The sequence below is a fragment of the Meriones unguiculatus genome, chromosome X, assembly GCF_030254825.1.
Source record: "Meriones unguiculatus strain TT.TT164.6M chromosome X, Bangor_MerUng_6.1, whole genome shotgun sequence".
Classification (NCBI taxonomy): domain Eukaryota; kingdom Metazoa; phylum Chordata; class Mammalia; order Rodentia; family Muridae; genus Meriones; species Meriones unguiculatus.
In genome coordinates this window covers 152,012,187-152,030,080 of record NC_083369.1, presented here as the reverse complement: position 1 = coordinate 152,030,080, position 17,894 = coordinate 152,012,187, and the positions used below count along the sequence as shown (strand labels likewise).

The window sequence follows — 17,894 nt, the reverse complement described above, 5'->3', positions numbered from 1 at the left end:
ATTACATGTTCATTGAAGATTCTTATGGATATTTCTAAATCATAAGAGTGGACACTGTACAGATATCTGATGAAAGAAATATTTGACTCATAATTTACCATGCTAAGTAAAACTACAAGGTTCCAGAGTGTTTGCTATGTGATCCCAAAGTTTTATTTATACAACTTCACACTCCGTTTGTTTTCACTTATCTGTACATTAGCTAAAAGACCACAAGAGGACATGGGAAAGGATTAACTGTGACAGCAAGGAATGTGGGGATTATGGGTAATTTATTACTCTCCTTCATTTCACTGGGAATTTTTCAACATTGTTATGAGGAATGTGTATTATTGTTAAAATTAGGAAAAATTTAAGTGTCAACTCATACTACTGAGAAAAATGTAACTTCTGGATGACTTCAGAGCAGTATAAACTCACAGAAGCAAAATACTAACATGATTTCACTGGAGACCCATCAGATTTACTCCACTCAGACTTCCCTACACAAATTCCCTCTTGAAGCAAAATTAATATTCAGTATTTAGCGTTAATCCTTCAAGTTAGCATGCGTGAAAAAGCTTTATACTGTATACCACAAGTGTACCACAAGGCAAATACACAAACTATGTCATGCTCTTCCTCTGCTGTGTGACTTTACCCCTGGCATTCATTCCTCTAACACTGTTTTCTTCAGGGCCTCATAACCAGAAACTCAAGATGCTAGAATCCCAGTCGACAAACTTCCCAGGTAGGTAAAAAATCTCATGTACAACTTATTTTCAAGACGGAAGGAAAGAAGGACTGTAGAGATGCTCCGTAGTTTACAGCCACTGGCTGCTCTTCTAAAAGTTCTATTTCCAGTAACCAAACCACAGATACAACTTTCTGTAATTCCATTTTAGGGGATCTGATACCCTCATAAAGACATGCATGTGAGCAGAACATCTCCTTGCATAAAGTTATGTTATATGTGTATAACTATATGTTATACATAGAGTTATGTATACCTAAAGTATGCATATGTTATGTATACATAAAATGTATAACATAAATTTAAAAATGTATAAAATAGTAAAAAATGAATAACAAATAGAAATAAAAATCTAAGCTTTTTCTTTTTTTTCTTTTTCTTCTTCTTTTTTTTTTAAGTGAGATGTCTTTTTAAGTCCTCAGATGCAGACATCATCCCTGCCTGCATGGCGGGTAAGTACACCTGTAATGCAATGCCCTTGAAGGTCAGAGGCATTTGGACTTCCTTAATCTTGAGTCCCAGATGGTTGTGAGCCACCAGACTAGCTCAGGTCCTCTGCAAGAGCAGTATGTGCTCTTCACCACTGAGCCATCACTCCAACCCTGAACTGCTTTTGGGAAAGTGCTTATACTCATTGATACTTAATTGGCTTATTTTAACCACAGAACTCACCTGAACCTTGTGGCACAGGCTTGTAATCCCAGCTATTCAGAAGGTTGAGGCAGAAGGATCACAAATTCATAGCTAGCTAGCCCACAAGTATGTTCAAGGTCAGCTGGGCAAATTAGCAAAACTCTGTCTCAAAGTCAAAGTTGAAAAGGAATCAAGGGAAGCAGCCTGTTTGTAGAACTCCTGCTCTGCCTCATGCACAGCCCTGGGCAGGGGAAGAGCAAAGTGGAGGAGAGAGGATGCAGGCACTGAGAACTTGGCTGTGGGTCTGTCTCAAGAGAGAAGTGATCTGAAAAAGTAAAAGGAAGTCAGTGGTGGAAATCATGGGTTCAGGCATTGGGGCCAGCTTGGAGCTGCTGTTGCTTCCCGGGCAATGGGAGTGTGTCTGTGCCAATGAGTGCATCAACCAGGGAGAGAAATAGGCTTTACAGGGAGTTCAAACTTAGCTCAAAGACTGTCTCAGTGGATGAAGACAGGATAAGAACTTAAGAGGGCAAAGTCACCTGAGTGCTCATGCCCCAGGCTGGGATCCTGGGCAGTCCTGACTCAATAATTTAGAGATACTTTAAGGATGACTCTCTTCCAGGTGCGAGGAGGCAGGATGCGGGGCCTTCCTGAAAACTCATGTGATGTGGTTCAGAGAAAACCTGGATCCTGCCATCTTGGAGGAGGGGATAGAGAGCTCTGCCTCTGCGACCTGTGTCTAGTGGTAGGTCATGCTTGTCCCTCTTTTTCAGGCTCTGGAGAGTAGGGTGGAGTGATTGGTTGCCATCTTCTTCCCTGCTTCCATGTCTTTCCAGACCTTCTTTCTCCTTCTCTCCCTCATTTCCTCCCTTCTTTCCTCGCTGAAAGGCATGTGTGGAAGTCTTATAGTGTTCTGCCACTAAACAGAGAAGCAATGAATAAGAACTCATCTTTTATAAAGATCTTGTTATTTTTAATGATGTTAGGTGTGTGTATCTGCATGTGAGTGTATGCACATGAGTTTAATATCTTCAGAAGACAGAGGATTTGGGTCCCCTGGAGTTACAAGCTGTTGTGAGCCACCTGGCATGGATGCTGGGGACTAAACCTGGTTCATCAGGAAGAGCAGCAGCAGTTCTTAACCACTGAGCTGTCTCTCCAGCCTCAAGATGATCTTATAATATGAAACTTTGGGGCCTGGAGAGATGGAGCTGCAGATAAGAGCATCTTCTTCTCCCCCAGATGTCCTGAGTTCAATTCCCAGCAACCACATGGTAGCTCATAGCTGGTATCTGATGCCCTCTTCTGGCATGGAGGTGCACATGCAGAGAGAACACCCACACGTAAAATAAATTAAAATCTTTATAAAAATGATATGAAAGTTTACATAGGCATGTTCAAAACATCTTTAAAAACTTCTCTTTTCTGATAAAATAACAAAAGGAGCATGCACTCTTTTTAGAGTAGTATAAATATATAGACATAACACCACTAGGGGGAATGTCAGTTTTTATTTGTTTACATATCATAGGCATATGCATGATGTTTGTGTGTGAATGTGACACACACATGTGGAAGTCAGAGAACAGCTTTGTGGAGTCAGTTCTTTCCTTTTACATAGTTTCTAAGGACAGAACTTATGTTCCAGCCTTTTAAGGCAAGCTCCATTACCTGCTGAGCCATCTCACCAGCCCTGGCCTAGATTTTAAATATAATGCCTGCTCATTATTAAATGCTGTTGAGAAAATGTGAACAAAGCAAAGCATTAGAAGTAAATTAAAAATCACTGCATTATACCATCTGGAAATAGTCACCAGTAACATTTTGATTTTTTTCTTTCAGACCCGGAGCAAACGAACTCTATCCTATGGATACATGTTCTCTGCACGCTGTTTTCTGACTAGCGCTATTAGAACCACTGTTGTTCCTGTTCCACACACTGTCTGTGGCTGCCTTTATACCACAATATCAGAGGTAAGTCTTGGTGGCAGAGACTCGATGGTCTCCAGAACCTAAAAGTTTTAGTATCTTGCTCTTTTCTTAAAAAACTTCGCCCCTTCTTACCTAAACAGTTCTTTATGTATATATATATATCAAATGCACATGATGCACATTATTTCGAGGCTGCATTATTCATATAATAATTCAATATTTTTATCAACCTATCCTAAACTGCTATGTCTTTTACTTTACTGCATGATTTTTTCTGGCATACAGATGCTATAGTGGGAATGTCCTATTGTAGAACGTTTGGATTGTTTAAGGTTCTTTTTTGTATAGCATCTAATATAGCCCAGGAGGATATCACATTATTGTATAGCCAAATCCAGACTTAAATTCTTCATCCTCCTCCCTCTACCTCCCACATGCTAGGATTAGAGGCATGTACCCCATGACCAACTTAGGTTGTCTCATATCTCGGTATTGTAAGCAATGTTATAGGAATACACATGCATGAAAATCTTAACATGATCCTCAAGCATTTCCTTAGGACACATTCCCTAAAATGGAATTAACTGGAGAGAGCTCACCAACTTCACAGTTTCTTTAATAAGTTATTATAAGCGGAGGCACTGTGTGGTGGGTCTATTTCCATTCTGTTTTTACTGCACACATCCTAGGTGGAGGGCAGCCTCTGTGGTCATGGTGGTCCTTGGTGAGGAAAGCTGCTTTACAAAATGTGTTCTGGCCTTTCTATTGCTGTGAAGGGTGTGTGAGAATAGCAAAAAGTTAACAGTGATTATTTTCCATCTTTTAAAAAGAACATGGATCATTTTCACAACTTTAATGGCTAGAAGAAATGGGACCTTTGAGTCATGTCCTTCGGGTCATATTGGGCTTCTCTGTCCACCTGTGTAAATGTCGTTTTGTGTCACGTGTTCTCCCCAATTCCGAGGATTAGCCAAACACCAGGCAAGTAACTTCTTTCACTTGCCTCCATACTGCATTTTCCTTCATGACTTAGCTTTCCTCACACGTCCATCCACAGCCCTGACTGAGCAAGTGTTGCTATTGTTTCATCTCCACCTTCTTCAATCATTGTCCACTTGTTTTGCACGTGGGAACATCCTCTGTGGTCTACCCAGAAGCCATGTTTGCCTCTTAGATGGCTTCCAGATGAGTCCTTGTGGCTGAGTTTTAACCTAGTAACCACCACAGCCACCAACATATTCAGGTACAGGGAAGGTCAAGGGTGATTGGTGGTGGAGCATTGACTTTGAGATGCCATCCCAGGAGATTATACAGTTTTGAATTCCTCAGATAACAATAGAAAGGAAAATGAGGGCAAAGAAGGGAATTTGTGTGTGGGGGGTTGGGTTGTTTGATTGATTTGTAGTTGACATCTATGAAAGAGCAAAATACCATTAACTGCAGATAGGGAGTTTCCAAGGAACATTTGGTTTTCCACATTGACATGCTGTGTTTCTCTCTATACTTTATTCTTGCATTTGTAGTTTTATTTTTTTAATTTTTTAAATTAATTACACTTTATTCACTTTGTATCCCCCCAGTATCTCCCTCCCTCTTTCCCTCCCAATCCCTCCCTTCCTCCCCGTTCTCCATGCATGACCCTCCCCAAGTCCACTGATAAGGTAGGTCTTCTTTTCCTTCCTTCTCATCCTAGTCTATTAAGTCTCATCAGGAGTGGCTGCATTGTCTTCCTCTGTAGCCTGGCAAGGCTGCTCCCCCCCTCAGGAAGGGGTGATCAAAGAGCAGGCCAATCAGTTCATGTCAGAGACAATCCCTGTTCCCATTACTGTGGAACCCCCTTGGAGACTTAAGTGTCATGGGCTACATCTGTGGAGGTGTTCTGGGTTATCTCCATGCATGCTACTTGGTTGGAGTATCAGTCTCAGGGAAGACCCCTGTGCTCAGATTTTTTGGTTCTGTTGCTCTCCTTGCGGAGCTTCTGTTCTCTCCAGATCTTACTATTTCCCACTTCTTTCATAAGATTCGCTGCATTCTGCCCAAAGGATGACAATAGGTCTCAGCATCTACTTTGATAGTCTACAGGGCAAAGCTTTTTAGAGGCCCTCTGTGGCAGACTCCTAATTTGTTCCCTGTTTTCTCCTTCTAATGATGTCCATCCTCTTTGCCTTTCTGGATGGGGATTGAGCATTTTATCCAGAATCCTCCCTCTTGATTAGTTTCTTTAGGTGTACATATTTTTTTGTAGGCTTATACTATATTATATGTCTATATGTGTGAGCATATACCCTGTGTGTCTTTCTGCTTCTGAGATAGCTCACTCAGAATAATCTTTTCCAGTTCCACCATTTACCTGAAAATTTCATGATTCCCTTGTTTTTTATTGCTGAGTAGTATTCTATTGTGTAGATGTACCATACTTTCTGTATCCATTCCTCAGTTGAGGGGCATCTGGGTTGTTTCCAGGTTCTGGCTATTAAAAATAAAGCTGCTACAAATGTGGTGGGGCAAATATCCTTTTTGTGTACTTATGTCTCTTTTGGATATATACCTAGAAGTGGTATAGCTGGATCTCGAGGAAGTGCTATTCCTAATTGTCTGAGAAAGCACCAGATTGCTTTCCAGAGTGGTTGTACAAGTTTACATTCCCACCAGCAGTGGAGGAGAGTTCCCCTTTCTCCACAACCTCTCCAACATGTGTTGTCACTTGAGTATTTGATCTTAGCCATTCTGATGGTTGTAAGCTGAAATCTCAGGGTTGTTTTGATTTGCATTTCCCTGATGACTAATGACGTTGAACATTTCTTTAAGTGTTTCTCTGCCATTTGATATTCCTCTAATGAGAATTCTCTTTTTAGCTCTGTACCCCATTTTTAAATTGGATTACTTCATTTGTTGCTATTTAACTTCTTGAATTCTTTATATATACTGGATATTAGCCCTCTGTCAGATATAGGGCTGATGAAGATCATTTCCCAATCTGTAGGTAATCTTTTTGTTCTGACAACAGTGACTCCCAAGCAGAGGTTGGTAGTCAAAGACAAGTAAGATCTCTCTGAAGAATATTCAACCTAAGTCAGGGCATGTCCGGTAAGAATATATCTTTCAAGAGAGACAAACTGAGAGAGGCACAATCTTCTGCTCCATAGAACTTATGTATTGGTCAATTTTTAAAATATAAAAAAGGGAGACCTGTGGAGAGTTGCTTATTTGTCAGGATGCTTTATTATTGAGCCCTCAGTGAAAAATATGTTTTCACCCTGACCTTCACCTGGAGACAGAGATAGAATGTTTTGCCAAATTCCTTTCCTTTTGTTTTTGACAGTAGGCAGGATGTGTTGCCAAGTATACTTCCTTTCATTTGTTTGAGGATCACACAGACAGTTGAAGTAAAAAAATTTGACTTCTTGATGAACATCATTGTATTGAAGTTCTTTGCTCTGCCTATAAAAAAAGGACTGTGGAATAAACTGGTGCCTAGTTTCGACTAGAAGCACTCTCGAACAGACCCCATGTGTACTCTCTTTTTTTAAAAAATTTCTTTCAATACACACTCGCCACTCAAGAAATGTTCTGCTCTGCCAGGGGGCTCCAGTACATGCTTATATACATATATTTGTATACATACATACATACATGAATATTTCATTATCTCTCTCTCTCTGTTTATTTCAAGCACAAATGATTCCTCATTAGCTCTGTGTTTGATGGTTTGGGCTATTACACATGCCTTCCATCTGACATGCACTCTGTTAACAGGAGCTCAACTCTCCTCATTTCTCTAATTTTCCTGTGGTTCCCTTAATCTTCCCAAAAATAAAGATCACACAAGCTCTTACAAATAAAACAAAACAGCCACCCATACTTCCTGAATCAGCATTTACAGCTGAAGGTAGCTCTTTATACTGTAACAAATGGACAATTTTAATTATATGTGTGTGTACATAAGTGCAAATGCCTGTGAAGTCAGAGGTTTTGTGATCTCTTATTACAGACTGCTGTGAGATCCAGATGTGGGTCCTGGAAAATGAACTCTGATCTTCTGCAAGAGCAGTATGTGCTCTTAGCCATGGAGCCATCTCTGTATCCACTCTATTTTATTTTCCATTTTACTTTGTAATGCTTGGGATTGAAATCAGAGCCTGTGCACATTAGACAAATTTCCTAAATCTAAGATAAATCTTCACCCCAAAATATACATCTTATTATAGTTTAATATGTACCCCAGGCTGACCTAAACACATGATTCTCCAGTCTTAAACTCCTAGTCCTGGAATTATAGGCATATTCACCATGTCCATCTAAAATAGGGCCCATATCATGCTCTGGGGGTTGCTTATTCTTCTTTCAATGACATGGATCTAGCCCAGGGTAGCACAGCACAGAGTACAACCATTTGGTTACTCATGAAGATTATATTAATTTTATATAATCACATTTGTCTTTGTTTGCTTTTGTGACCTGTGTTTTGAGAACCAAATCTAGAAGTCATGGCCTTAACAAGTGTTGTGGAGTTTCACACCCTCTATGTTTTTTTTTTCAAGTATTTTTTTTTTAATTCCGTTTTGTACATTGAGTGTGATGAGGGTCCAGTTTCATTTCTCAGGATGTGGATATCTAATTTCCCAACAAAATTTATTGAAAAGACTAAACTTTTTCCACGTGTCACTGTTAGATTTGTGAAGTCAGTTGACCATATACATATAGATTTATTTTCTGACTTCATTCTGTAATCCATTATGTGTCTACCATTATGCCGGTACCATGCTATTTTAATTTCTATCACCTTATACTATATTGTGAAGATGTCATTTTCCATGGAGACTCTTGCTTTGTTCATTATACTCATGAGTTTTTCAGTAATTGAGGTTTGTTTGTATCTGTGAGTTTTAGGATTGTTTTATCTTTCTATGAAAAAAATGACATTGCAATTGTAATATGAATATTGTATAGTATGGATATTTTAACAATATTAATTCTACCAATTCATGAGCACGGGATATCTTTCAATCCATTTCTGTTTTCATACATAAATACACACAACACAACACACACACACACATATATGTATATTATTTCATTTATGAATTCAGAATTACTTTGAGAAAACACACTGAAATCATGCCTCCTGCACCTGTCAGTATAAAAGTCTTTTGGTACACAGGATTTAGACAGTCATCTGTGATGTGTTCTGTTACATTTTGCATTGCCAGAACTTGGATTAAAGAAGTCCACAAAAGCCAGCTTTGGTGGTACACACCTTTAATCCTGGCATTTGAGAAGTAGAGACTGGTTTATCTTTGTGAGTTCAATTCAGTTTCTCTGTGTGACAACAACCATGAAGCAACACAATCTTCTCAGCACCTGCCTATGTGCATTTTGTGGCCTCTGCTTCACTCTAGCAGCTGTTTCTGGGTCAAGGGTCAGATATCCATCTTTCCCTTGGCCATGGTGCAGCTCTGGCTACTCTCTTCACCTGTCACTGTGCTGGCAGAAGTGAGAGTGGATGAGAACCAGCTGGCCTCAGAGGAGGAGGAGGAGGCAGAGCACGGCTTGCTGGTCATGCACCCCAGCACCTGCACTGCTGCAAAGCAGCTGGATGAGGAGGAGGACAGGGAAAATGATGCCCCTGAGGAACTGACTTTTGCTCATGCCCAGGCAGAAGTGAGGGAGGAGGAGCTGCATGTGTCCATGAGAGTGTTCCTTGGCGTGGTGCCTGAGGCTGGGACAGGGGCACCTAGAGATTCCTGGACCTTGGCCAGCACTAACCTACCCACTTTTCTCACTGAGACAAAATACTGCTTAAGGAGAAGAGGAAGCTGCTTCAAGTGGAGTAGGAGCTGTTCATTGAACAGAAGGTAAGAGATGGGAACTATCACTTTGAAAACGTGGCCAGGGCTAAATTGTTTCCTTGCTAAAGTCTTTAGGATAAGGTATTTGAGAGGAACAATGGACACTGAAGTTTCTTAGTGTCTACACTAATTCTACATGGATGTGGCAGTGCTGACACTCCCCTGGTCTCAGGTTCCAGGAGTAGGAGAACACTCTTGAATTTTCAAAATTGTAATCTAGGGCTAATGATTACATATTTACACCCCATGCATCTGACTTCAAGTGCCCCTTCAAGTGCCCATGCCCATGTTTTTTTTTTTTTATTATTATAAGGGGATACTTGAATTTTGAGTTACTTTGGGTACAATTACAGAGAATGTTTTGCACTTTGTAAACTCAGACTGCCAGCTTGGAGGTAGGGGGGGGCAATGGCCCACATGCAGGGATGTTTGAAAGCAATTTAAAAGCAACTCTGAGCATACATGTACATCAGGTTTAATTTGTCTTCAAATGTCCTTATTCCAAAAGAAAAGAAAGCTGCTGTTTTAGAGCAGCTAACTACAGCTTCAGAGGCTCAGTAAGTAATAGGTTTCTACTTACATAAAGCCATCTTTGATTTAATTCTGTACAACTGAAGAAATTCTCCCTAACTTAAAAGATACACAGGTTTTAGAGTTTCTGTTTCCACTCTATCATGGAAACTCTACCCAACAAGCTTCTGCCCTGGTTCTGGATAGATGGTAAATAATTGTCTTAAAACATACCGTTTAGTCTGATGGGGAAAGGATAGGAGCTCCACAAGGACCAAATATATCTGGGCACAGGGTCTTTTCTGAGACTGACATTCAACCAAGGACCATGTATGGATATAACCTAGAACCTCCACTCAGATGTAGCCTGTGGTAGCTCAGTAACCAATTGGTTTCCCAAAGTGAGGGGAACAAGGACTATTTCTAAAAGGAACTCAATGACTGGCTCTTTGGCCTCCCCACCCCCAAAGGGAGGAGCAGTCCTGTTAGGCCACAGAGGAGGGCTTTGCAGCCAGTCCTGAAGATACCTGATAAAACAGGATCAGATGAATGGGGAGGAGGTCCCCCCCATCAGTGGACTTGGAAAGGGGCACGGTGGAGATGAGGGAGGGAGGGAGGGAGGGACTGGGAGGGAATGAGGGATCGGGACACGGCTGGGATACAGAGTTAATAAAATGTAACTGATAAAAAAATAAAAAAAAATAAAAAATAAAAAAAAAACATACCGTTTAGTGTTGCAGCAGGCATTTAGCCAAAGCTCCTAAATCCAAGCTTTTCATGTGCTTGTCTGACCTGCCATCATCTCTTCTCTGCTGCCCATTTTATTTAGTAGCTTTGCTCCATGCTCTGTGCTTAAAACTCAAGGTTTGAGTTATGTTTGTTTTTACTGCATGAAATAAGTCTTACTGAACTTACTCCTTTCCTTTTGGCACTCCTTGGCACATTCCTTTTGATTTTCAAAGACAGGGTTAATGACTCACTCTGTTGAGCAGGCTAGCCTCAAACTCATACTGGCCTGCTTCTGCCTCTAGGTACTGAGATTAAGGTTGTGCTCACTACATCTGGGCTTAATGCATTCTAAATTCTGTTCTGAAGTTTTAAAATATCAGGATAGTAGGTCCAATATGATGGTTATATTCCCATAATTATTCTGATATTTAATCCCTGAGGCATATGAGCAGATGTTTGTGCTATTGAATTCCTTGTCTTTCAAACCAAGTTCAATATCCCCCATCACTTTTCATCTGTAGAGTTACTGCCATTATTCCATTTTCCAGATAGTTTAGTCATTCTCTGGGATTTGCCCTTTGTCTCTAGTGCCCAAACTGTTGAACAAATCTGATTTATTACTATGAGACAAGCACCACCCTTTTCTTGATATCTGAAGTCCTAAGTTATACAAACAGTTCCTGAGTTCTCCACATTGTTAAGCATACTCTCTCGATGCTTATCAACAGTGTTCAGGTTTAAATTCTGAGGATACTCCATGCTAGTTCAGTGACTGGGATTTGGTGGCAGTGCTGTGAGGCATGATTACAAATTAAAGGTAGTGGTTATGAAAGCCAGCAGGGGAATTTAGGCTACTTGTTTTGAGTACTCTTTAGTGTCTTCTGTTCTTACATTCCCCCCATAGCATAAAGGAATCATCAGGAAACAAACAAGGTATGATTTGTTCTCATTATGAAACTTCATGTAAGGGTGAGGTGCATTTGCATATATTCTTGGATATTTGTGGTCCCTAGTCCTGGTCAAAGTTGGCTAAACCTGTACTCCATTATTTCTTCAAAATAAAACCTGCACTCACATGTAGTCACTGAAGTGTTAATTTATAGAAATACTATTCCACAAAGTGGATTTCATTTTTACAGATAATTTGAAAAAGGAAGTTGATTACCATGCAAAATGAAGAAACTCCAAAAAGTTAAAATACAGAAAGTGCAGTCTGTCAGGTAATGAGTTTTATTCTGTTTTCCCAATGGAATGTAAGTTTCCTTTTTAAAGTTTTGGCTTATGAGGGGAAGGTCGCAGTATATCAGATTGGGTTATTTAAAATATATATACCAGTTTTGATAGTAACATTTACTTGCTGCCTTAAAGCATGTTAATATATTTCTTTTTCTTATAAAATAGCATGAGATTTAGCTGTATTATGAGTGCATACAATCACTTAAATACAATGATGATCAAAAACAATGCCTTTCCAATGAAGCCATGAGTCATAGAGTCACTGACTTGCATTTGTGAGGCCATGGATTTAACATCACCCTAGCCCCACTCTCCAAAACCAAAAAAATGTTGGTTTAAGGATGTGAAAGAGCCATACAGTGCTTGCTTAGTGTATGTGAGCCAACTTGCGGTGACCCTCCTCAGCACCACATACACACAGTTTTGTAGGAGAATGAGCATGTGTCCTCTAATTTATTTTGAACTTTTGTATTGATCACTAGTCAGGCTAAAAATGACTTGGCTGTAAGGCTGAAAGATCAAGATCTGAGAGATTCAAGGTAAGAAGCAGCCAACACTTCATCCACAACTCTATATGGTTCAGTATCCAAGAGGACTACTAGGATTTTCTTATAGAGTGTGACTGTCTGTCTCAGTTTCTCACAATGACAAAGAAATGACAAGTGATTGTTCCCTTTAGTAAACAAGTTCCTGTGTCTGAATAATTCGAGTTTACCAGTGAAAAAGGCTGTTGCCCAGTTTCTGAAAAGCGCATGGGGTAAGCTGGAGTGTTCTTCTCTTGGCTTGAGTAGTTTACAAAGGGAATGCTTTTGAAAGGAGGCAGGTCATTGTTATAAGTTTAAAGATCTACTTTTATAGTATCCATTTATGTAAACAAGACACTCAAAAAATCTAACATTTAAGTTTCTCTGAGTTTTGACTAATACCTCTTGTGTATTCTTACACATGGAGCTTTCTCTTGTTGTGTCATAGATGCTCAGAAAGAACAAAATGCCAAGAGGTTTAAAAAAAGGTGGATGGCAAAATGTTGAAAAAGAAAAATTATAAGTGAATCGAGGTAAACCTAAATGAAGAACCTGCACTTTGAATACATATAATTTAAGGTTATTTGGAGTGGAGGATTCACTTGTCATAATGAAGTCATTCATAGAGGGAGTATTACAAAAGGACCATTATAAAAATCATAAACCTTTCTGTTTGTGAAAACAGCTGGCTACATTTCTTTCTGGACTAAAGTTGAGCATCCTGGAGGGAAAAACATTTAAAGAGGATTTTTTCATCATTGTGGGCACAGGAAGTCAGCGATAAAGAGACCATCCTTGGAGTCTTCATCAGAAAAGCTGTTCTGCTGTTAATTGATATGATTTTTGCCATTAAGGAATAAGAAGTTATTGATAAAAGGCCTGGTTGGTTGAATCCCAAGAAGAAGTAAATAAATACCTGCTGGAGAAGCCTTAAGCTTCAGTCAGCACCTTTGTCCAGCCATGGACTAAATTAATCAGAAATAAGGTTTTGTTTGTTTTTTAAAGAAAAGGTGTGTGCACACATTCACGGTTTCTTAGGAGACAGTATATATTGAGTAATCTATACCATGTGAATTCCAGAGGATGAGTTCATGTCACCAGACTACACTGCAAGTGCCTTTAGCTGCTGAGCCATTTTTCAAGCCCTGCAACAGCTTTTCAAATTTTACTTTTAAATAGTTTGGGGATTTGCTTGGTTGACAGTTACAGTACTTGTCAAATTTCTATTTTTTTTAATTTCCACACATAGTGTCAGATTTGACTAATGCAATTAAATGAAGACAGTCTGAGACTGTAGAAGTTGGGCTGACAGTAAGAACCAGTAATAGTAATTACTCTAAAAAACTATATAGGAACCTAATACATAAATTCAACTGACACTAATATCTGTAGAAGTAAATTTTAATGGCCAGTTAATTACATCACTACATTTTTATTGCAATATAGTACTCATTTAAGCACTTAAAAATGGAAGGTGTACAAAGATTAAATAAAGACATGATGAACTAACTAAATATTTGGTTTTTATATAAATAAAGGTGACAACCACACTGTTTACATGTAATACTGTTTTAACATAACAGTTAAACTGGCAAGTCTACAACAGAAGTCATCTGCAGTTAAACAGGAACCAAATTGAAGAGGATCATGTTAAAAACAAAACTGTTGGGACAAAACAGGCTGATATTTTAAGTAGCAACATATCCACTCATCTCCTGAGTATTTCAACTTTTACAGTACATATTAAGAATGGATTTCTTTCATCAACGCTATTAAATTCAAACTGTCTGATGTTTATGCATTTTGCAAGTTTCACTGATTGAATGCTTGCACAGGAGGAGGGTTCAGAACAGCTCCCAACTTGTAGTTTACATCACCCACACGCTAACACAAACACAACTTGATTCATTTCTTTCCCTCCTTCTCCCGCCAACAAAGAAAGCAGGATTTTTAGTTTCTTTTAGGTAATTGTTTTAAGGGATTTATGATAACCAATCTGAACATCTGAAATTCAGTAATATATCTTAGACAACTAAGAGGTTAAAGGATGGAAAATATTTTCTCCAAAACTAAGTTAGAAAATCATTTGTGTCATGCTGTAAACCAGGAACCAATATAAAGCTACAAAACCTGCCCCCAGTGGATAATTTTAAAAAATCTAAATTTCAGTTCAGCAGAGCTGGTCTTCTTCCATGTTGACTACTTGCCACAGTGTAAGTGTGAGCTCCTGAAGTGCATAGCTAATGTAGGTAGTCTTCCACTGTGGCAACTGCACAGGATCCAATTCCTGATCGAGCCATCAGTTCTAGACACTGTGTGGTCTGTCCCACTGCTAAAGCAAGGGGAGCTTGCCTTGGCAGATTGTGAGTTTCTAAGGAAAAAGGATTAGAACATGGAAATAGCAATTAACAACTATTTTTAAAACCATTTTTCAGTCACAAAATACAAAATTTCCTACATCAGTACCTGTGAGTATCTGAACTTTCACATGAATAGCGAGACAAATAGGTATTTCTATGAAAATTCTTACAGAAATAAGGTTTCTTAAAACTTTATTTATTGACTCATTCATTCATTGTTTTTTTTTTTTTTTTTTGAGAGAGAGTGAGGGTTTCTCCATGTAGCCTTGGTTGTCCTAGACATGCTTTGTAGACCAGGCTGGCCTGGAACTCAATCCACCTGTCTCTGCCTCCCTAGGATTAAAGGCAGGCATGCACTACCACTCCTGAATGTTATTTTTTTATTCTTTTGATACATGGAATCACTCTTTATTCCTCTCTGGTCTGAAACTCAGAGATCCTTTTTAAGGTTTGTATACAACATATTACTTCTCTCTCAACCTTGATACTTAGCCAAGATCAGCTGATATTAGCAAGAAAAGGTAGTACCAGATTTTCATTCAAAGTTTCCAGTGATGATACTCAACCTCCTGTAGAGAAAGTCTGGTGAGGGCTGTTGAGCTGCCTCTAAGATGTGCTGGTAAATGGTATTCAGAAGCAAGGAAAGGCCTATGAGAGTACAGAGCAAAGCCACCCTAGATTTGAAGAGGCTAACCTCTGATCATTAGTTCAGATATTTTATAAATAGAATATTCTTGGGTGTTATACATCACAGTCTTAAGACAAGTAGGTTTATTTTGTTTTTGATCGGGACTCTCTCTACAGAACAGGTGGTCTGCATCTGGGATCTGCTAGCCTCTGCCTCCTGAGTGTTGGTATAAAATGTGCAATGACTATAAAAAAGACATGAACTTAGAGTAACAGGACTCCACTAAGAAGCTAGTATTTTCTCTCTGGAGATGGTTCCAAACTTTATAAAAACATTAGGTTAGTGAAACTAACCATACTTCTGCAGGCAATGTTGACAGGGGAAGAACCAGAGACAGTGTCTCTCAAGCTCTCTGATTAGCTATAGCCTAAGCTCAGTTACTGATAGCCTAAGCTTAAAGAGTTTCCAATATAGCAGGAAAAACAATTCTGAAGGAATGAAGCACAAATGTAAAAAAAAGCATGGAGCAGACCTGGCAGAAAACACAGTTTAATAAAATGTGGTCTGGAGCGGGAGCATGGTGGTTCATGACTTTAATCCTAGCATTTGGGAAAAGGAAGGCAAATATCTGAATTCAAGGCCAGTTTGATCTACCAAGCAAGTCCCTATCTTTGTGGAGAGCCGAGGTTTGGTCACCATGGCGCTGGCTTCCGCCCTCAAAACTGGTAAACAAGTCCTAGAGCGCATGACCGTCCTGGACTCAAGCGATCCTCCTCCCGAGTAGCTGGGACAGGCATGCGCCAGATGTTGCGACCCGCGTAATTGTCTAGCCAGCAAGAATGTATGCAGACAACAGGATACATTCTGCAGAAAGCTTTATTGCAGTCAAGCGATGAAAGGAGGAAGACCCCGAGCCCCGAAGGCGCTGTTTATATAAGCCCTGCTCGCACCAGAGTGGTGTGAGATGACGTATCATTCCCTGATTGGCTGCTCACCCACGGTGTGAGATGACGTATCATCCCCTGATTGGCTGCTCACCCATCAACCCATATGACGCCCCGGGCTGGGCTTGTGACTTGGCGCGCTATTGCCGAACTGTCATGCGCTCTAAGACTTGTTTACCAGTTTTGAGGGCAGAAGACAGCGCCATGGTGACCAAACCCCGGCTCTCCACATATCTTGAAACTCCCACACTCACCAAAGAAAAAGATTGTTTGAATGTCATGTTTATTGAAGTACTGATTTACTGACAAACAGAAAGGAAAAAAAAATCATTTTTGTTGTTTTGATAAGCTTATGGTTCATAGGAAGTACTGTGCTCAAGTGAGCACTGGGTTCATTATTATACTCTTTGACCAAAGGAAGCATCTTGTTTTAAGTATCTTGAGGCTTTTAAGAAACAAGATCCTAAAGTGTATCTAAGATTGCACCACTTGGAGGACGCTGTTTCTGACCAGCAGCACAGAAAGGATGCAACAGTGACAGAAAACTGAACCTTAAAACAACAGCGATTGTGTTTACCAGGTGAGAGAAAACCGCACAGTGTGAGAATCAATCAGGTTCAGGTCACCCAGCTAAACCACAGAAGAGTTTCCAGGTCCTTGAGGGTGGTTGGTTGCCAGCACAGGGCCACAGGTCTGTGTGCTCTGATTACCATCCCAGATTGAACTGTGGGCCCCAGGGCACCAGATATTGAGTTTCTCTTTGGGGAGGTCAGTGCACTCAGCCGACCCCCCACCCCACCACCCAAAAGAGTTCTCAGGATAGGTTCCCAGTTTCCTGCAGGTGCCAAGGCACCCAATCTCCAGTAAAGTTGAGCCACTCCACCTGGGTGCTCAACTCATCACTCCAGATGGAACTGTGGACCCCAAACCACCACAGACTGGGTATCCCTGCCATGAAGAAACCCCATGCCAAGGGAAACATCAGATCTGACCTAAGGACACACAGCTCCAGAAAAGTTTCTGGGTTCCCTCAGGTTCTAGCCTCCAGCTGCATGCATGAGCGTTATGTTCACCTGCCATTGATTATCGCCAGAGTCCTGGTGCACAAAGCTCCAACCTTAGACCTACAGAAGCCTGAGAGCCACTGGATCAGTCCCCAGATAGTGCTCCATGGTGAAATCAGTCATCCCTAGTTAAACTGACAAAACTGCAGGGCCCCCTGGCAGCAAAAGCAGCTCACTAAATTCAGAGCAAGAAACCCAGCTGCAGGGCAGGTGTCTCCAGGACTTCTCCTGATGAGAGGAGAGCAGTTACCACACAGATCCATATGCCTGTGGTGAACTTTGGCAAGTTCTGAGAAGCACTACCATTCTGTTGACCATAACCAAAAAGCTAAGGAGGCCTCCTTCAGAACTCTATCAAGGGCATTTGACCCACCCCAAGATTCTAGCAGGCACCAGAAATTAACAGGCAACACCTTAGTCAGCCATACGGGTAAATGACCGAATAAAAGCACAGCCAAGATAAGGCAGAGCAGTATGGAATACCCAGAACACAGTTATACAGGGGCAAGTAGCCCTAGACACCTTAACATAAGTGAAACTCAAGAAGATGACCTTACATATATGCTTATGAAGAGGTTAATGGAGGAAACAAATAAAATGTGTAAAGAATTAGAGGAAGATATAGTCAAACAGATTATGGCCATCCATAAAGAATTACAGGAAGATGCAGCCAAACAGTTTGTGGCTTTCAGAGAGGAAATGATTAATACACTAAAAGAAGTAAAAGAAACAGAGGAAGATTCAAACAAACA

General features: G+C 40.2%; 1 pseudogene; it reads left to right on the top strand.

The window, feature by feature from the left end:
- Positions 1-8,743: 8,743 nt before the first annotated feature.
- On the top strand, positions 8,744-12,683 carry LOC132649982 (nucleolar protein 7-like; annotated as a pseudogene).
- The last annotated feature ends 5,211 nt before the right edge of the window (positions 12,684-17,894 follow it).